Source organism: Pagrus pagrus (genome assembly GCF_965226575.1).
Source record: "Pagrus pagrus genome assembly, chromosome: 20".
Taxonomy (NCBI): domain Eukaryota; kingdom Metazoa; phylum Chordata; class Actinopteri; order Spariformes; family Sparidae; genus Pagrus; species Pagrus pagrus.
In genome coordinates, this window is record NC_140207.1 from 24,506,965 (window position 1) to 24,529,600 (window position 22,636).

General features: G+C 42.1%; 1 long non-coding RNA gene across 2 annotated transcripts; it reads right to left on the minus strand.

The window, feature by feature from the left end:
* Window positions 1-382: 382 nt before the first annotated feature.
* LOC311249846 lies at window positions 383-22,636 on the minus strand. Of its 2 annotated transcripts, none has more exons than XR_014621225.1 (3): window positions 22,551-22,636; window positions 18,498-18,594; window positions 383-502 (listed from the first exon to the last, which is right to left on the minus strand). It is a non-coding gene; the product is annotated as an uncharacterized lncRNA (long non-coding RNA). The 2 variants fall into 2 exon arrangements; XR_014621226.1 differs by lacking the exon at window positions 383-502 and adding an exon at window positions 6,020-6,295.

Sequence of the window (22,636 nt, forward strand, 5' to 3'; positions counted from 1 at the left end):
ATATTCATATAATGCGAGTGATCTGGGAATAGCACTAGCGTATCATAACAAAATATTGATGAAATGAACTAGTTTCGCGGCAGATAATGCTCATAGAGGCTGCGCTTCGGTGCCCCGATCACTCGCATTATATGGATATACGCGGCGCTCCACTGGATCTAATTTCGTCCGAACGACGGTAATGACACCAAAGTCATCTGGGTGAGTAAATCATCGTATTTTATGCTAGAAATGAGGTCCAGGTTGTAAAAAACGGCAATTCCCCTTTAACTAATGTTACAAGAAAACATTTTAACTTTCTAACTTTCTCAGATAATTAGCATAATATTCATCAATACATTATTCTGATCAATGGATATCAAGCAGCAGTTTTTTCTTCAAGTTGTAGTTGTAAGTATCGTTTGTTCAGCACAGAGCTGCAGTTAACTCTGACACTGGAGGACAGACGTCTCTGCTCAGTTCCGCTTCAGCTGACTGTCCCGTCCTCTCCCCTCTGTGTTCACTTAAAAAAAAAGTGAATAAAAAAAGTTTATTCTTTATTCTTTAAACTTAAGTCGTTCTTTACCCATAATACATTGTGTGGCAGGCTATCTAAGTCAGTCTTAGATGATAATGCTTTGAAGGAAGTTGAAGAGTTGAAGAGATATAATGAGTGGTCACACTGGTCCTGAGGGTAGCTCAGCTTATTAAAATGTCATTTGGCTTGGTTGTGTTAAAGGGGCTGTTTTTGGCAGATGTGCATCAATCTAAATATCATTACTGTTGGACACATGGAGGTGCCATTGCTGCATGTCCTCACCATTAATAATAATTTATTCAAACAGCTTAGTTGTTAAAATATGGATTGTACTGGAGGATTTATGTTGTATCACACTTGCTCTCAGACATGAATACTGGTCATTTCAATGTAAAAGATAGTTTTGGTGGTGTGGAATGGGCCTCGGGTCACACAGAGGATTGGGTATTTTAGTACAGGACTTGCTGTGATTGCGTTGTCGAGTGAAGCTTATGAAGGTCAGTGGCCCCATCTAGCCTCAGTCACTGCCTAATGTCTCCTCTGTAGGCCCAGCTGCTCTGCCTCTGGCTCATACAGCAGCTTCATACTGTTGCACTTTGCTTTCAATGAACAGAACAAGCATGCCTACTGGCTGTTCAGTCCAAGGAGGTCAGAGGTTGTAACACTGAGGAAAAAATTCAGCGGATTGGAGTAATACAATCAATACTGCTGCAAACAGCTTGAAAAACATGATACTGGAAAACATTTGTGACGTGTGCAAATTGAAAAGGATCTTTTGTCATTTAATTGCCTGAGATAATTCAAATAGCTTTCCTGAGGTTTTTTGTTTCCTTTTTTTTTTGTTTTTTGCTCTGTCATAGAAAGAAAACTAAATACCTGAGAAAAACAGAAATTTCAATTGATTGATTCTGTGCAATGTTAAGTTTGGTTCATATTTGGCACCATAATATCAGTTCAGATAGCAAAAGTCTGTGTCGAGAAATTCTTCCTTTCCTACAAAGAATTTTACTTTAAAAGACATTGCCATTGTCCTTACTGGCTCTCACCTTTTAATAACCAAATATTTTAGAACTGTAAAGTAGTAGCCTGACAATACCTGCTGAAACACAAATCTTGGAAACTGCCAGACTGCTCCCCCTCCATCCTAGTTTAACCACATGTTACTGTCAAGTAACTGTTCGGGAGTTCTTGTCAGCCGAATGCACTTCTTTATTCTGAGGTTATAGTGTTTGTTTACATGTAATTTGCTGGTAGCTTCCTCGTAGGCTGTAACGTTATCCTTAAATCGTGAGCTAGATAGCTACAGCTACAACCACCATCACAACTTAAAGTCTTTTTTCTTTTGACAGATGTCACCCTGATGATGTCATCAGGGTTATCTGACCTTGAGCTTTGAGACCACACATTTATAAGAGAAGGCCCGTGGTACAAACCGGGGGAGTGGGAGATATGGAGTTTGATCCAGTCTGGATATCTCAGCCTCTGATCCTTTGAGTTTGACCTATTCTTGTGAAACTAGGAAAATAATAAACAGTAACTGGAATTATCACTTAACAGGGAGTGCTGTGCAACAAATGCCAAACAACTACAAACCCCAGTATCAGCAATATCATACAAATAGAAATGAGAAAAACGTTGGGGCAAGTGGCTGACGACTCTGCTATCGTCGGCCTCATCAGGGACGGGGACGACGGAGACTACAGAGAACTTATTCAGGACTTTGTGGACTGGTGCCAGCGGAACCACCTCCAGCTCAACGCCGGGAAGACCAAAGAGCTGGTGGTGGATTTCCACAGGCGCAAATAACCCTGCACACAGGTGAACATCCAGGGAACGGACATTGAGATGGTGACATCTTACAAGTACCTGGGAGTTCACCTGAACAATAAACTGGACTGGACTGATCACACTGCAGCAACATGTAAGAAAGGTCAGAGCAGACTCCATCTGCTGAGAAAGCTCAGGTCCTTTGGAGTGCAGGGGGCACTCCTGACAACTTTCTATGACTCTGTGGTGGCATCAGCCATTTTCTATGGAGTAGTCTGCAGGAGCAGCAGCATCACAGCAGCAGATAGGAAGAGACTTGATAAACTTATCAAGAAGGCCAGCTCCGTCCTGGGATTCCCTCTTGACCCAGTGCAGGTGGTGGGAGAGAGCAGGATGATGGACAAGCTGTCATCGCTGCTGGTGAAGGAGTCCCGCCCCCTGCAGGACACCATCACAGCACTGGGCAGCTCCTTCAGTGATAGACTGATACACCCCAAGTGTGTGAAAGGTATCGCAGGTCCTTCCTTCCTGCTGCTGTCAGAGTCTACAACCAGCACTGCTCCCAGTAGACCACACATGTGCACTGTGCAATACAAAACTCTGCACATATCCACACACTTTCTGGTTTGCACGAATTGGACAATTTTTAATACCCATATTTATTATTTATTGTTTGTAAATAAAAATACCAAACTGTTTATACTTACACTGTCCATATTATAAATACTATGTCATACTGTAAATACCAAGTTCATATTGTAGATACTATGTATATACGAGTTAAATTCTATTTCTTATCTCTTATTATATTGTTTATTTTTTACTTTCTATTATTGTTTAAGTGTGATGCTGTCCTTTGGCTGCTGTGACTAAGAAATTTCCCCATTTGCGGGACAAATAAAGGAATTCTGATTCTGATTCTGATTCTGAAAACTTTCCCATGTATCCCATTGACTGAGACGTGTATATGAGTGTTAGTACAGGATGGGGAGTCAGACTCTGTCCTTGGCTCTTGTTGTAATTACCTTATATAAGATCATCATTTGTTGTCATAGTCTGTCAAAACCCCCCGGATACTAGGGACAGTTGCATCATATCCTGTGACTTGGTAAGGCACATTCAATTTACTTTGGCTGCTGTATAGCTCCTGCAAAAGCCTGTCTGCACGCTGTCAGCAGGCTCCAGCAGCTTACAATGACTGCTGAGGCCCGCTCTGCCCCAGAGGCTCTGCTATCACAGCAGACCCAGGGAGCCTCAGCAGGATCCTGCTGGCTCAATGATCAGCACATCTGGAGCTCACCTGTCACATGGCTGTGTGTGTGTGTGTGTGTGTGTGTGTGTGTGTGTGTGTGTGTGTGTGTGTGTGTGTGTGTGTGCGCGCGTGCGTGTGTGTGTGTGCGCGTGCGTGCGTGCGTGTGTGTGTGTGCATGCGTGGCTGTGAGTGTGTGTGTTTGTGTGTATGTGTATACATGTTCCTTTAGAGTTTTACTGTATTTAACAGTCCAGATTTAAAAAGAAGAAAGAACAATGAAGAAGAAGCTGAAGAAGAAGAAGAAGAAGAAGAAGAAGAAGAAGAAGAAGCAAAGAGAACACTGCTTGCAGAAATCACACTAGTGAAACAGTCTGAGGAGTGACACTTGTTACTGCATCTCAAGCTAAAAGTTTGAAACCAGTAATAGCATGATCTCAATGGCCATCGATTCATTATCGCAAAGATTATTTTCTTCATGTCTCTTCACTCGTTCTGTGCAAGTTTTTTCGTGTTACAAACAAGTTGGATCCACTGGGACTGAGAGTGATGGTCCATACTGCCTGAACCTCTGGCAGTATGGACAACCGCCTCTCGCATCTCTATTCTGAGGGGCCATGAAAAGAACATGGAGATGAACTAAAATACAGAAATTGGGAGAGAAAACATTCATCGTGCATCAGGTGAAACAGATGAGATTCACCTGCATGTCAGAGAGAGAGGGAGGGTGGGGGTGTGATGATGGGCCCCAGGAGAGAGCAGACAGCTTGCAGATCTCTGTTTCCCCTCATCTTCATAATCATCAGGCACCCTGGGTGCTGCAGCTGTGCCAATATTGTGCGAATGGGCCCCACATCAGTGTGTGAGGGTAGTGGTTGGGCGGGGTGGATGGTAGGTGGGTGATTATATTACTCTATAAGCCCCGGCGCTCAGGCTTCTCTGCCTGTCACAGACTGGAAAGGAGAGTGGAGGGACCTTTGAAAACAGGAGGCTTGAGAATTACGGAAATTGGATCAAATTTTGAAAAATGCCTCTAAATTCAAACGCTCCAAACCCCCAACGCATCCTCCCTCACTTTTCATTCACTACCCCCGACTGCTTGCTATTCAGCTCCACTGGTAAACAACCTAATAAAAAAAGGGGGCAGGAGGAATATGAAATGCAGTGGCCCTCTGCACAGACAGTGGCGAGCACATGTTCACACACAGACGCACATAAATCACCAAAAACAACGTTCTGAAAATAAGTGACAGAACTGGAGGTTGGGTGTTCTGTGTTTTCAGGTGCATTGATGATATGATCGAGGTGGGAGACATGCAAGCTTCTTTTCATATCATCTTTTTTTCGACATGGTCATAATTCCACTAGGACATGACTATCAGAGCAATCATGGCCACACAATATAGGCCTGCAGTTGTTCTATGATTTTTTATTGTTACCATATTCAGGGTGAGTTATTTCTTATCATTCAACACAGGGCTGCATAGCAAGATGTAAGATTGTGAACTCCTTCATACTACACAAACACAGAACAGTTATTGATAGAGATATATACACAAACACGTAGTGCATTTTTAAAATTTGTGTCTGGGTGAATGTAAACAGCAGCAACAAAATGGTGATGATAATATGGTCGGCATCTTCATATTAAAATACTGACATCAGGTAAACTGTCCATCAACTTTGGCTGTGTGTGAGCACCAAGCATCAATGTCGTACACAGTCCACCTCTCCTCGTCCGAGCTCTCTGTTGGCTCAGAACATGGTCCGCCCGCTGAATGCAACAGCTTGATCTGAGATGTGGTGGAGACAGGTCTCTGTAAAGATGTGGGCACAGCAGTCTGATTTCCCGTTGTTTGGCCAGTCCCTTTTGTCCATTTCATTTTCTTGTGACCGGACATTAGCCAGGAGCAGAAAAATTTGAATGTGATGTATGAAGCTGGCTCGCTTACAGAGATAATTCTCAAATCATTATATTTCTCTGATTGAAATGGCAATTGTTTTGTTGTGTTCTGTGATGTAGCGTAAAAGGACTCAAACATCCCTGGTGTTGTAGAATGCTAAATAAATGAACGTTGGTCCTTGTTAAGTAAACTGCTATTACCAACCACTCAGTCACTTTATCGGATGGGACAAAATATTAGGAAATATAAGGAAAATATTGTCGGAAAACAGAAGGGCAATTCAGTTATCATCTTAGGTTGCACGAAATGATTAAGAAAGAAGTAATATATTTATGTTACGAACAACTACATCAGATTTTCTCTTATTTTGCCTTTTATTCCTCTGTAATCCAGGATACTCTCACCTCTTCAGGCCACACCATATCATGACAAGTCTCAAATAGATATTAAAGCTTTCATATGACTTCTTCACAATAAAAGCCCCTGATATTGAGTCATTTAATAACGGTTTGTGATGAAGCAGCATTATGCAGCATTGTGTTTTCAGCAGTAGTGACCAAACACGACTGAAAGTGACCACGATGAAACAGTAAAACGCAGAAAATGTTTGAAAGTACAAACAGGAAGAGAGAAACTAAAGCGATTCAGTTAGAAGCTAGAAAAGTTCTGAGAGCTGAACACACTGACTTTAAAAAAGTTGTTCTCTCAGGTTTCCTGCACAGATGCGACACACACTTGTTTGAGGGAGAGACTGGTGCTTGTTACTGGTTGGCCGCAGTCCCGAGGCATTACCTCAGCCCACTTGGAGGCTGGCAGGTCCGTCGTGGGCGCAGCACGGCTCATCACGGCGCAGTAGAACTGTTGATGGGAAAAGTATATCAGTGCAGCTCAGTTGTCTCTGTGCGGCCAAAAGTGCTCATAGGAAAACGCCACAGGTGGTGGTGGTCTGTATTTGTCATTCAAAAAGGGAAAACTGATGATCCTGGACTGCAGATATACAATCTACTGTTATATTAAAGCAGTGTTTCTCATTTTCAGGCCACTCTCACAAATATAGCTACTAATTTTTTTTTTGTGAACAACTGTTTTATTGAGTCAAATATGGCTACTTCTAATCAAGTACATATTTAATAAAAAGTTGCAAATGTCACACTGTCACTGGTGAAGAGGCGGAGGCAATAAATGAGGAGAAACCGCACTAAATGGATGAAATTTATTTTTCTGATTCTCTTCTCGTACACTGATTTGCTCCACTGAACAGCCTCCACTGCTGAGTTAATGTGCCCCGAGAAGCCACTGACATGGACCAACTAGTGTCAACGGTGCCGGACACACCAACAACCGACCATCGGTCTGGTGTGTCGGAGCCCTAAATGTACCCACTCAGTTAAATAAGAAGTAGCAAGGTAATATTAGCTGTATGACCAACAATGACGTTAGGTAGTGTGTTTTTATCTACAGTGTTTCAAATGAATTAATTAGACAGAACAGAAACCATTGTGACAGGCTAATAAGAAGCAGTAATGATAGTTGTGCTTTTACGTCGTAAACACTTGCAGGAGGTGCTGTTGATGTGATGCATTCAGTGACAGGTAAACACTTCCACCCACTGAACTCAATAGCGTAATGTATGATACTGTATGTATACGGCTGCGGGACAATGAGGGTTCCCTAGGGAGTTTTTTTTTTTTGTAAAGTGGCATGAGAAGCTGCTGCAACGTTTTATTTGCTGTGCACTGTGATGTCTGAGCAGCAGATTATAGAAGCATTAGAAACACAGATCAACTTTCACCACACATCAGGGAGAACATCATCATCAACATCAGAGGATCACATTCACTTTAATATTCATTAACCAAACAGCTTCTCCATAAACTATTCAGCCTCTTATAGTTTTTGCATATTGTGTTTATTATATCTTATTGTACTAATTATCATTAAGTGCTTATTATCCCATGTCAAGCCTTATGAGCACCACTTCAAGTACAGTATTGCCAACATTTCTGTTCGATGGCTGGCCTCCAACCCAGCACTTATCAGTTAAGTTCCACAAGCAGCTGCAGATGCAAAATATCTCATATATTAAAATTCTTAGGCCAAAGTCTTCATAGCGAATCCAAACACTGGATCTATTTCTGCATATTCCTGTGGGGAGAGCTGTGGGAACAGACACGTTTGTATAATTTACACACAGCCAATAGTAGAGCTGCACACACTACATCATATGGCTAATTTGTCTCAGTTCATCCTTCATGTGTTCATCTCGCTTCATACAAAACCAAACATGTCCAGTGTTCCCTCTCATATCGTGGTGTGCAGATTAGGAATGCCAAAGTACACATCAGGTGCATGCTATCCTTTTTTAAAGTTTAAAATGCAATCGTCATTAAAATTAATTCATGATGTTTAATTAGTTTCTGATTATGTCTGATTCTTCCCTCTCTTTACTTATGCACCTTGAGTTGATGATGGATGTGATTCCATATTCAATCTCCTTTTTGCTTTTGTTTAATATCTGTCTCTTTAGCTGCTAAATGTTCCACTATGTTCACCAGCTAGTCTCAGACTGTGTCCGTCTGCTGTTTGGGGCTGAACAGGTGGTTTACACTGGGTTTATGGGAGCTTCATGTTGAAACCAGCTGTCTGCTGCTGCCAAGGTTGACGAGAGCACTGACACTGAACCAAAACCAACACATCCTCATATCTATAGGTAATTAGCTGGCGACTGCCAAATCAAAATATCGCCATTCCCAAAACACAGGACATGAACAGCAGTCTGCTGTATGAAAGTCCTGTGCTTGTTTAACCCAACCGTCCATTGCCGACCTCCTCCTTGTGCTGACTTTTCGCTCTTTATACTTTATACCTCACCTGACTTCCTCCTTTGCTGCCATAATAATTACTACAGTCGCTAGAGGTCGCCACCTCATAAGAGACATAAATCTGGGTCATAATAAGCTGTTTTCACAGTCGACCTACAGTATATATTATTTTTCTGATGAGGACGGGCTGGCCAAAACAGTAAAGTTGTTGGTTTTAAGATCAAAACAATGAACTAAAAGGGCTCAGCACTATCAGCAACCTTTCATATATATACACAATCATTTGATTCATTGTTAATATAAAAAAACAACAAAACATATTGTCCAGTGCAGCTTTAATCTAGTCACTGTAGGAAAATCTGAATGTTTTGATCTAATCTTGTACAGGTGTATATTTTAACGAATCCCAAAGGTAGAAATCAATTGTTGTGTGATAACAGTGAATACAGAAGACAAAATGAGAACGACAACACAAGGGCATACAATGCTCCTCAGTACCCAGAGGCCCTACATGCACTCACAATACAAATGCAGCGCCACCTCCACAGTCCAGTGGCCAGTGGATAGACTAACGTCCCCACTGACAGCCACTCCCTGTGAAGACAGCTGAAGAATGATGTCTCCAATCGAGCACCAAATTGGAAACAGAGCGGGAGAGAATATTGAAGCTATTGCCTGGATCGCGACACATTGATTCAGTATAGTGTGGAAGCAAAAGAGACAGCTCTCTCTGAGTCTCTGTCCCCGTGGAGAGACATGGGAAGTTCTATGCAGCCATATTGGAAATCAATACGTGTTTATAATAATGTGTGGAATGTGAGGTTGTTTTAATATCCCAATCTGGATGGTGGCTGGAGGGATACAATTTATGTAAGTGTATTGTGTTTATATGATGTTATTGGTACAATACATGGTTATACTATCATAACTGTAATGACTGTCAATTTTGGAGGCTACCCAATTGTCTTGATCTCTTTCTGAATCAGAATAATATATTTTAAATGCTACTGTTTAGATCTCACATTTTTATAATAATAACAATAATAATGATAAAAAAATGTGGTTTCCATGTTTAATGGATTAAAGCTGTTTGAGAAAATAAACTCCAACATGCAGAGGAATCTGGAAGATAATGTACCTTTGGCCAGACATTGACAACTGTGATAGAACAGTTACAGAACAGAGTTTTACAAGATTTTATGACCAGATTTAGCTACAAGCTCTTTTCCATCTGCAGTCCCTGGGCAATAGGGCTGTGTACTGTTCATATTTGAACTGATGCCGATAAAGGTACCCGAAGGTACCTTTTTTCACTACTTTACTCTCTACCAGTTTCTGACAATGTTTGATACTTTTTCCCTTTTACTCCAACTATACAGAGTACGAATACTGAACCTTTGTGCCTTGTCTTCCTCAGTGAGTGAGGGACAGACAGAGAAAGGAGAAAGGAGTTGAGAAAGAATATTTAAACACATTTCAGACATTCTGAAGAGAAGAATTCCCGTTTTGTACGGAAAGTTTTAAGGGAAAGATAATCTGCCACGCGGATGTTTCTGTCAGTCATGGGGGTCGCACCACATCAGTACCCATTGAGAGGCTGACAAATAGGGCAGGGGCTCGCACAGACTATCTAGAGGACAGGGGCAAACATGAATAAACGAATGAATGAAAAGTGATAAATACTTTATGTCAGTGATGTATGCAAGTTTATGCTAGAGGGCAAATTATTTTAATTTTAAATTTTATTTTGAAATTGAAAATGATTGCATGTGCAAATGCATTTTACTTTTGTTATGTTATTTTATATTTCGTTATATTCATTCTTTAAACATGAATCTCACATTTTTCTGGTATAGGTGCCCCAGTACCCCACTTTGGTTTCAAAATCCTCCTCATTGTTAAGGTCTCAAGGTTGGTATACTAGTTGGTAGACACCTTTGTCACATCACAACCCAGGATCATCAAGGTTTAGTGAGTCAGATACCTAAAAAAAAAACACGACTAAGGTGTACCTGCCGTGACAGGGCCCTTATCCATGACTATTACAAGATATAAAGTGACTAAGTCAATGAATTGAATCAGTTTTGTGCAATATCTAGCACCATAAGCTACAGGTCACACCAGATCAAGACAGGTCGTGGCAGCAAATACAGAGTGTACTCAACCCAGAGTTACATTTTATTCCTTATGAATTCATCTTTTCAAATGTAAGAGGACAACTTTGTTACTTCTTTCAAAAGTTACATGCTCTTGCTTTTAAAATATTTTTTTTAATCCTAATCAAACATCTAATTTGAGATAGTCCGGTCAGTGCAAATTATCAACGATCAGCAGCTCCAGCCCTTAAAAAATAGGCATCTCTGTCAGCCCTCCGTAAAGCCCACATCAGTCAGAACTGGTCTGAAAGCCTCTTCGCCTTTCCTGTCAAAATGAATGTGTTTGCTTTGACAGTAACTTACGGATTTGATCAAATAAAGTGGTGGAGTCTGCTGATGTTCCCTCCTCTCACTCTGCAGCTTAGGGTGCAGTTTTTTGTGGCAGGCATTCAAGCAAACAGGTCATTCCCATATCATTAGTTATTCAGCACAGTGTCAAAGCACATAAAATTCACATTCTGCAACGCACTGCAATTCATGAATGTTTGTGATATTCTCCTGAATACATTTGCATAATATCACAATGACATTTTTCCTACAGCCGTTGTCACCAAATGATGGATCATTCAAATGCATGTAGACATGGAGACATGCCTTTTGAAAAGAGCATTTTGGAGTCTGTATTTTCCATGTCTCCCTGGTGCCATCTTCAAGAAGATTCAGCTTCAAAATCTCCACTGAGAAGCAGTGAGAAGGGAGATCAGACATTGTGAGCGTGAAGTCTTCAATAGCAGCAGGGACACGCTCTTCCAAGGATGTCTGGTACATCTGCCAATCCCCCCTGTCACCGATGGCCATGCTGCCGTCCTGACATTTCTGACATTCACTTTGTGTTGCCTTTTAGGATGGGCGGCTTTTAGTACATGGCACACTTAAACACACGCACACACACGTAAAGGCATGCATGCTGTCACTCCGAGAGAAAACTGGAAAGGACAAAATGAGAGAAATCAAAATGTCAAGCTGGAGGGTCACTGTGAAACATGACAGGGAATACTGTCTCTTTAGCGCAGAGGGGCTCCGGCGCCGTGATTTTAATAAATGGGTTCTCCGACCCTGCAGAAATATTCATTCTCAGACAAGATGACATTTTATCTCCCTGCCGGTTGCCATGACACAAATGACATTTGATGACATTACTGTTCTCTGTTTAAATGTTTCAATTTCAAACGTGCAGGGCTAAATTACCAACCTGAATACCGACTGTGCCTCAGCAAAGAGGGCTTACTCTGCAAGCTCCACTGTAGCCTACCTTGTGTGTGAGTGTGTTTGTGTGTCTTCCCTGTCCTGTGGAAGCATATCAACTCACACTCAAAACTAATGTGGCTGATTAAAGGTGAGGGAGGTATTGGAGGTGGCACCCGCTGACACACACCTCACACCTCCAGCAACACATCCAGTTCCTCTGCCCCACGCTGACATAGACAGCCCAACTAGATCGCCATGCCCTCGTCCTGGCAGGTCGCACTGTGATGACATCACCTCTGACTGAACCCGTCACAATCCACCTCCTCCTGATGTCTTCGCTGTGACACCTCTGTCAATAAGAGATGAAAGCTGTGTGTTTGGGTGTGCAGTAGACACAAACACACAGAATAGTTTGTATAAGTAGATTTCAGATAGCACCCTGATTTTAGTTAAATGGTTTAGGTCCTGTGGTTCCGGGCCTGTTTTTATCAAGCATTTCAGGAGTAGAAAAATAAGTCCTAAGATGTGTGGTATACACGCGTGTGCCTGCATAAATATATCATGCCAGTAGGTGGCAGTGTCACTCCATGTAATCCATGTATCGTGAATATACGAGGCACTTGTATCTGACTTCTGAGTAGTAAACACCGTTATTCTTAGCTAGTAGCTTACCTGCTAGCTTCTTTTTATTCTTACAACACAACGTATTGGCGACGAGGCTGGCTCTGCTTGGGATTTTGCCACCTCCGGCATTTTTACAAAGCCCAGGTGAGCCTACGGTGCCTTTCGAAGCATGGATTCGCATGTTTGATAACTACGTGCTTGCTCTGGCCGACAAAGTGGAGGATAAGAGGAAGCGTGCTTTGCTAATACACACGGTCGGCGCGGAGGCTCAGCGGATCTTCTCAGGCTGCCAGCGATTGGGGATTCCTACCAAGATGCACTAAAGGCTTTAAAGACATTTTTTGTACCAAAATTGAATGTCGTCGTGGAGAGGAATAAGTTTCGCCAGAGAGCTCAACAAGCTGGTGAGTCCACAGCTCAGTACACAGCTGCTCTGCGGGAGCTAATTGTTACATGTGAGTTTGGAACATTATCTGACAATATGATAAGAGACCAAATTGTGGAGAAAACGTTCAATGCACGGATCACAGAGCGCTTGCTGCTTGAGGATAAGCTTACACTTGAAAAGACTTTGACAATTGCTGCGCAGATTGAAAATGCAGTTGCTGAAGCTCAAACAATAGCTTCATCAGGAGGAGCAGCCGAGGCTGTTGTCGGCATGGTGCGTGGGACTACTTTTCTCGCGGGAAGCAAAGGCAGCAAAAACACTCCAACTTTGGTCCCGGACCGCCTCCAAAGACTGCCGTCCTGAACGCCTCAAAGGCAGTTGGTAAGACATGCTACAGATGTGGCTCTTCAACAAACGTTGCAAATTACCCCAAGTGCCCAGCTAAATCAGTCACTTGCAGACATTGTAATAAGCCTGGACATTTTGCCAGAGTGTGCAGGAGCAGAACTGCTTCATGCAATGTGGGAGAAGTTTCCAGTGACTGCGCCACGGTGCTATTAGTTGATGAGGATGATGCAATTACACGGAGCAGTAAATGAATGTGCAGTGTCTCCATGAAGGCTTTAGGTGGCCCTGCAATTACTGCCGATTTGATGGTGGATACCGGGTCTGGTGTCTCTATTCACATGTGTCTCAGAGCACATGTACAAGAGTCACTTCAGCCACACCCCTCTCCTAAAGCCCAGAAAAACGCTGACCACGTACACAAAGAAACCCATACCTGTGCTAGGTTGTGTGGAACTAGCGGTGACATTCATGACAAAATGCACGTCCCAGTACATTCATATTGTCCGAGCAGGTACACCCATTTTAGGCATGGATCTCTTCAATGCCCTGCAACTTGAGATCAGAGAGGGTAATGTCAGTACTAACACATCCCCTGCTGTCCCTGTACAGTACACAGCTGCTGAAACTGACGCTTCAGGTACTGGCACAGTTACTGGATTTGTCCACAAAGTCACTGTGAGACCTGAAATACAGCCTGTGCAGCAAAAGCTACGCTGTCTGCTTTTCGCCACTCGTGATGTAGTGTCCCAGGAGCTACAGAGACTGGAAAAGAACGGTGTCATTGAACGCATCAACTCCTCACCATGGGTTTCACCCATAGTAGTGGTGCACCGAAAGTCGGGTCCGCTCAGGATATGTCCAGATCTATGTGAGCCCAACAAGGCTGTGGTTGTTGATAGCCATCCACTGTCACATATTGAGGAGGTGTTTCCACGAGCTACGAGGAGCACAGATATTTTCCTTTATTGACCTACAAAATGCATATCATCAGGTACCTTTGCACCCTGAGAGCCGAGACCTGTCACAGATGATGTCGAGATTGTCTGCTCGCCTCATGTGCTTTAACTACACTGTGGAATACAAGCCAAGTCGTGACAACGTCATAGCAGACTGTTTGTCACGCATGCCCCTGCCGTCTTCTGACCCACAAGACCTGGATGAGGACATAATAGCAATGGTGTCTGTGGACTTGGTGGCTGTTACTACAGAGCAGCTACATACTGCCTACCAAGATTGCCCAGTGCTGCAGCAGGTTATGGCTTATCTAAGAAATGGTTGGCCCCGGACAGCTAAAGGCCTTGATCCTGCTCTTCTGCCCTTCTACCGTGTACAGACTGAGCTGGCTGAACTTGATGAGGTTTTGGTTAGAGGTACTCACCGAGTTGTGATTCCCCCGACTCTTCAGCCACAACTCATACAGCTTGCCCACGACACTCACCAAGGTATAGTGAGGACTAAACAAAGACTTAGGGAGCTTTATTGGTGGCCTGGTATGGACTCTGATGTCGCAGCTGCCACTAAGTCATGCACCACCTGCTCCCAACATGACAAAACCGCCATAACCAGAGCTGCCCCACTGCAACCGGTGCCCATTCCACTCTGCTCCGCTTGACTGCCGTTTTGCCATCACATCGGTGGACTATTACAGTAAATGCCCTGAAGTAGCATTTACCTCAGATGTGACGTCCGCTACTGTCATTGCATTCTTGTCTGCTGTTTTCAGCCGTGAAGGCAACCCCCTTGAACTTGTGACTGACAACGGCCCTTCATTTGTGTCTGCTGAGTTCGAGGCCTTCTTAGCAGCTCAGGACATTACACACTGCCGCAGCTCAATCTACTATCCGCAAAGTAATGGAAAAGTTGAGAGATGGAATAGAGTATTAAAGGACTGTCTACAAACAGCTGACATTGAAGGTCGGCCATGGAAGCCCTTTGTCATGGACTTCCTCCTCACTTATCGAGCAACTCCCCATGCATTGACTGAAGTCTCCCCTGCTGAACTTCTACATGGCCTTCCATTCCGCACCAAATTGAACATCAAAAACATTGCTTCGCCTCGCGCATCTGCTCAGCCTGAGGCTGTGAGAGACACTGTGACTCTGAGACAAGCCAAAGTAAAGCGCTATGTGGATGAACGTTGTGGTGCATGGTCTCCAAAGTTTAAGTGTGGTTCCTATGTTCGGATCAGTAAGCCAGGAATCATAAAGAAAGGACACTCCAAGTTCACACAGCCCCTCCGGGTTGTTGCTCAGAAAGGCCCGGAAACCTACGAACTTTCTGATGGTAAAGTATGGAACGCTGTGCACCTGTCCCCTGCAAGTTTCCCCTCCCCTGGGGTGCACACAACCAGTACCTGGGTACAGCCTGAGGATATTTATAAGCCCCCTCAGCCCCCCCCCCGCCTGCTCGACCATCTCCCAGGCCCCAGCGGAGTCGCAGGCAGATTCAGCTGCCTGCATGGCTGAGAGGTTTTGCCACCTGAACTCTGCCTTTTTAAAAAGGGGCAGAATGTGGTGCGATTTATGGACTGTTACTTGTGTCAAATTTGATTTATGGACTGTTACAAGTTCACAATTAAAAATGTTATGGGCAATTCTAATTAACATATTTTTCCATGTGAAGCTCTTTACAGTCAGCACAAGATTACAGAAAATTGGAAATTTATCTAAGAACAAATGTGTCACTGTTGGTGATGTATAAGTGTTTCGCTAAAAAGTACTGTTTACAGATTTTAGGGAATACTGGGATATTCAGAAGCTAATTTCAGGTTGTTTTTTATTTCATAATTACTTACTATGCAAGGTTGGTTACTATTGAAGTGTTGACGCAGCTAAACGTTCACTATCCGTTCGTATTTTCATGAGAGGAATTATTCCTAAAAAAGGAGGGATATGCGGTATATACGTGTGTGCCTGCATAAATATATCATGCCAAAAGGTGGCAGAGTCACTCCATGTAATCCATGTATCGTGAATATACGAGGCACTTGTATCTGACTTCTGAGTAGTAAACACCGTTCTTAAGTAGCTTGCCTGCTAGCTTCTTTTCATTATTACACCACAACAAGATGGTGACAGTCCAACTTTAAAGAGTAAACACACTTTATTAACTTTCCTTAGCCTGGACTTAATCCATCAAGTCAAGTCAGTGTTATCTACAGTACATAACCCAAAATCTCAAATCAACATTGCCTCAGGAGCCTTTATAATATATACAGTGTAAGACACAATGTGTCTTTAGACTCTTGATTCAAGTAAAGAAAAAACCCCAGAGAAAAAAAAACCTTTTAGCAGAGAAAGACATGGAAGAAACCTCAGGAAACCTCAGAGGCAACCCAATAACATATAGGATATTGGATGAGGCTTGATTGAATTAAAGGGAACTTTTGGGACTTGTCGGAGGTATATGCTCAACACAGTGCCATAGTTCTGTGTTGAGCTAGTTCATAGGGTCCTCTGCAGGATGTATAGACGCAAACAGCAACAATGATGATCCTGCCAGTAGTAAATCAGACTCTGACTGCTTACAAGTTTTTACTTAACATAATGAGGAAATGAGTTAGATGAACATATGGGCCAAGACTAAAGATATTTTTATACAGAGCGTATCTGCAAATTGTTTATTGGTGAATATCAAAATGAGATAGAAGCTTCACAATTCTGAGACCACATTGAAACTCTCTCCGAATATCGTCACCCTAACCTGGAAATAATCAGGAAGTGTGAGTATTCAGGAAGTGAGTGAAAGTTTCAGAATTCAGATTGTAATCCTAAGAAAAGGGGCTGCAGTCACACATACATGCAGCGCTGACACATGCAGGTGAACGGCTACCGCCTGCTGGTGCTGAATGTGGGCAGCACTGGATGTAAGGCAAACCAAACTCTGTGTGCTGGTTTGTAGTCCGTTTGAGGGATCAACCACACACACGTCTTTGCTTTTGGTTGTGGCCCCGGTCAAAGTTCAACAGTGTTGAACTCCATGCGAAGCCAAAATGCAAGTTTGCTTCACCAAGACAATGTTTTATTTGCTTTTTCACTCGCATAGAGTGGAAGTAAATGGAAAGTTAAAATATCCACCTCTGTTGATTTTCGCAAATGTGCTACCGTAGCCAACTGCACCACTAATCGCCATGCTTTCTAATTTGCAGCTGAGAGTGAGAAATAGCGTCCTACTCTGAGTGTTTTAACTCCTAGTTTAACATGTAGTGTGATTTCTGGGAGCAATTCTGAGAGGCTTGGTAAATATGGGCCCTGGATTCAGAGTCCCATGTATATTCAGTTCAGTAGCATTTCATTTTCCTTCACTATTTTGTTTAATTCTGTTGAGGACTCACTTTTTGAGTGGCACTCAGTACAAAATACAGAAATTTCAAGTCATAAAGTATGCCTTTGTCAGTGGCAAAATATGTCTGTGGTGACTTAAGAGCTCATTTCAGCAACCTATTCCCCTACTTAGCCCAACCACATTGTTTGTCTCCATATCACATTTGACAGGCTTGTTTTTTTGACCCCCTCCTTCTTGTTAATAACAATATGACGTGTATCGGTGGTGCAGCGGGTGCCATGCAGGATGTCAGTCCACTGTTATTTCCTGAGCAGCAAGCAGGACTGATAAACGGCAGTGGTTTGCTGAGCGTTTGACAGTTTGCTTATTTCCCTTTTGCTCAGAGGGCCCCTCATCAGCTAATTTCAACATGGCAGCCTCAGAAGCACAAGTCTTTGGGGAAATGTCATTTTTAATTAAATCCCAGGTCCTTTAAGATAAGCAGTTAGGCATTAATTTCACCTAGGGCGTGACGTTGTCAGGAGCCCAGGAGCATGACGTATGTCTGTCAAGATTAATCATTATGCAAAAACTGCCCTGTTTTTTTCTCTCTGCTCCTTTCCCCTTGCATACAGAGGGAGACCCTAACCGCCCAACTAACAAAAAAAAAAAAAAGTCATCTGAATGGACCATATTAACAGTCCCTGGGAGTTATTGTGTATGGTTCCCTTGACATCCTGGCCATGTGACTCTTACTATGAAGCAAGGATTCTCTGTCTTTTTTTCAGTGGTTTGCATATCTCCCGAACAGTTCATCCGATCTTCTTCAAACTTGCCAGGGTAGTTGCTGAGCCAAGGAAGTGCAGTTTGGTGCAATTTGGACAAACAACACTTAAATTTAAATAAGGCTGGATTCACATTGGATCTGGTGGTGCGGCGAAATGCCACAGGTTGGTGCAGCAGTGAGGGAGTGTCACTCCATGGTCCGTGTGTTTGACGTTTTGGGGACCCCCGCTGACCAGGTTGCCGAAAGGGGAAGCTGTTATGTTGTTATGCTCCTGGCATGCTGGTTCTACTACTGATTGTTTGTCCTCATCGATGGATTAAAAATGACAGTAAACAACCAGGATGAGGCAGATCATTACTTTGTTTTAAACTGGGGGACAAGACTGAACCAGAGTGAAAGGGAAACTTAACGTTACACAGAGAAATGTCCGTTGTGTTCCCACTGTACTATTTATCCATGCTAAATAACATGCCCTGCTACTGACCCGTTCTGCTCTGCCTTGGATCTCCGGTCATGTCTCTGCCACAGTAGGTTAAGCATGCTGGTACAGTGATCGTTGGCATCCACGGATGTGTTTTAAACTGGTGCACAAAGACAAACTGAGTGAATACACATGACACATTATGTAGCACTCCACTGTGTCTTCAACGCTGGATCCAATGTGAGTCCAGCCTAAACTAGGAGCTCTACCCTGTGCAGTAGTGGGAGAGGGGCTTAGGGCTCAACTCAAATCAAAGAGAAACACACACAACACACAAACACAGAGCAGCAGACAACTGCAGATCAGCTCAGTTTGCAGTATAAAAGTAACAATGTTGTGTGTTGTTTACTGCCACAGAAGAGAAATTAAAAGCCCTTGTTTATGCAACATTAAGGCATATTCCTGCATTCTTTACAGCAAAGTTGTTCTTTTTTATACACATGTGCTGGCTCGGTTTGACTCGGCATTATTTTCAAGGAATCGTCCTATAAAACCCTCTCAATAAAAGTCTGCAAGAATACAGTTAGTACTAGTTACTAGTTACTAGTTAACAGTTACGTTACAAGTGGGACCTTAATGGTGCATTCAGACCAAATGCGAGACGTATTATTTGTGTGTCTAGGGCTGCACGATATATCGTTTGAACATCGCCATCGCGATGTGCGCATGCGCGATAGTCACATAGCAGGACATGCGATATTAAAAGTCCCCCCTTCAAAGTTCACTCGCGGTAAAACAGTTCAACTTTGGAGCGACGTTTCACCCCTTTCCCAGTAAGACAGCATGGTGTATTTGGTATCAACGGATTCATTGAAATCTCTAGCTTAAAAGCTAAGTCCACTACAGTGTCAAAAGTGTCACTGTTGCATTTTTTTTCTCTTCTGTGCATCATCTTATTCCACCTATGATGCACTGCACAACAGGCTGGCTAAAGAGACTTCCATCCCTAATGCTCTATTTTGATCAGATGAACAGATGATATGCCACCCATTGATTGGATGCTAGACTCCAGTTTCCTTCACAGATGTTTAATAACACCGTAGAACTATAGTTCAGGTAAACAAAATAAAAGACAACATCAGCTATTGCAATCATTACAGAAATAGAATTGCTTAACACTGTAGCTAATACCGATAAAGAATACATAGGGTAATACTGACCACTTTAGCCTGCTTCTCAACCAACGGCAGAGTCATCCCCCAGAGGCAATCTTCACAGTCAAAACATATGTTTCTTCAACATAAACTTCTCATAAAACCATGTGCACACAGCTGTAGCAAACACCAAGAAGCATGGAGTGATAAAAAAGAAACCGAACTAACAAGGTAACATCACCCTACAGGTGCTCCTCAGTCTCTGCGTGAAGCTTACGGAGCTAACAGATACCACTTCCGGTTTGTCTCATTTAAAAATAATAGCACGTATTTCAAAATAAATTCAAAAAAACGGCTTCAATTACAGATGAACCCCTCCCTATTTTAGAGTATGTCATTAGATCATTGACCTTAGCTTGGATTAATAGAAGGGTATTATATGAATACAATGGTGTCATGGTGAATCAACCAAATTCTTTCCAGATAGAGCTATTCAAGTCATCTGGTGAAAATTCTTCTATTTTTTAATATCGCAATATATATTGCAAAAAATAAATAAATCGCAATGTCAGTGTTTTCCAGTATCGTGCAGCCTTAGTCTAGATTACATGTAAAGTCAATGAAAAGACGTGAATAGGCGCAAATTTGTGTTCATTCGTTGCAGGCGGCGTGAATGACGCGAATGACCAGTTGTGTGAGTTGAAAATATTGAACGCTGTGTCAGGAAAGCCTATTAATGTTGACATTCACACAGAACTGGGCTCCGGTAAGCCTCAGGTAGCGCTGGAAGCTGCAGTCATCCACACGCAGCTCCTGACAGTGCTGCATGAGTAACGGCAATAAAAATAACTAATCCCGCGATCAAACTCAAGCATGTTACGCTATGCGAGTTTGGTCTGAATGCACCATAAGACAGCTTCTGAAACAACTGAAAGTGACCATGAGTTACTAGCTACGAGCTGAAGTACAGGTGCTGGTTATACCTACCAAGGCGTCAGCTTATTTCAGTTTTAATGTTAACACTTTGATAACCCTGTGTGTGAATTAGTTTGGATGAGTCGTTTTATCAACAAAGCTGCAGTGACCAATACCAGAGGCCAAGCAATCCAACAGGCACATTTTGAAGTGGCACTTCACTGGTTGAGCACAATTTTAAGACATATAAGGGCATAAAAAAAGCATGGTTTGGTGTTGGTTTTCGTTAATATCTTGAGACAATCAAACACTTTAAAGCTACACTAATCAATATTTTTTCCTCAAGAAAATTGGTCAAACCATTAGGTCCATTAGGTAGACACACACACACACACACACACACACACACACACACACACACACACACACAAATGTGCGGTACATCTCTGTATTAGCTTTAAAAGGTTCTGTCTTTATTGTTTGTTCCACTGCCCACAAGTTACCAATTAAATCATTAAGGCTACAAATATAATGTGCCAAGAAGACCACTTTTTCTAATGTCAGTCAAACATTTTCAAGATATCCTTAATGTAGCCATGAACCCATACACAATGTCCAAGGAGCATAATCTGAATAGACCATTGCTATCAAGGTGTAAAACATCTATAAATCAAATCAGATGTTTTAGGGGCATATTACAAAGGCTAGTCATAGGACTCTAAAACAATCTCCTTGAGATTAATTCGAAATAAATCTTAAAATTAAGAGGATGTTCTTAAACCAGTGTTTTTTTGTTAAATGGTCAATTGACTTGGTTGTGTATTTTCCCTAATAGTAATATTGTATTTTTAACAGTCACAAGCATGCTATGTCCTATGGATTAGGCTATCTGGAGGTTGCAAATAATTTCATTAATTGGGCTAAAGGTGAAATAATGTTTTCAGCAACCCCAATAATCATTTCAACAAATGTAGGCTATTAGGCCTAATTTTATTGAAGTATTCATATTCAAGTTCATAAAAACTTTGACACAACCATTTTTGTTTTCATCTGTGGGTTAGTTTGGGTGCAATTTAAAATATATCTTTGATCATATAATTTATATCTGACAATTTATTGTAGGCTATAGCCAATCATTTGTCTGTATGTACCTGCTGTTTTTGCAGCTTAAGTCTTGCAGACTTTAAGTCACGGTAAATTGGACTGACCCTCCGGTTTGTTTTTGTATGTCGGAGGGGTAAATTATTGAAGTTCTCCTATAGCTCGGTCCCTATGGAAGAGTATTAGGGTTACTTTTTTTTTCATTTTACACAGAAATTTCGAGAATAAAGCTCAAATACAGTTTTGTGAATAAAGTCGATATGTTGAGGATAACTGCCCACACTGTGTATAATTACACTGTTCATATTGTAAATATTACTACAGTGTTCATATTGTAAGTATTATGCATATACCAGTCTATTCTATTTCTTATCTTCTTATTATATTGTTTATTTTCTACTTTTTATTGTTGTTTTTACTGTCCTTTGGCTGCTGTGACAAGGAAATTTCCCCATTTGCGGGACAAATAAAGGAATTCTGATTCTGCAAGTCAACTCTTCTGGTTCATCAAATCCAGTTAGGGGAGCGACTGACAGCTGTGTGAGCTGTCCAAGCCTACGGTCTCTGCCATTACTACATCATTGGAGTATGACGTTAAACATGAATTATTTGAAGTGATGCAACAGCATACTTAATTGATATGTGTATCATATCGGTATTGTTAAGTTTTTACCAACCTAACATAATTCAAGTCATCAACCAGCCACTAAAGCATATGAGGCTCGCTAAAACGGTGAGATGCTATTTCAACTTTATTCATGAAATTGTATTTCAACTTTAATCTCGACATTTCCACTTTTTTCTTGAAGTGCATAATGAAAACATTTTTTTTCTCACCTCTGACCCTAATCCTCTTCCATATGGTCCTGAATGTTAAAATAAAGATCATTTACAAAGACGTCCTGTTTTGTCATTTCTAACCAGCACTGTCAGGCACAATACTCACATGTCCGGTGACATTTAGGCTCCTGAATGTTTCCTCTGGAGCCACAATGGCCGCTGTGTTTGTGGCCAGTAGCAGGCCGCGCGCTC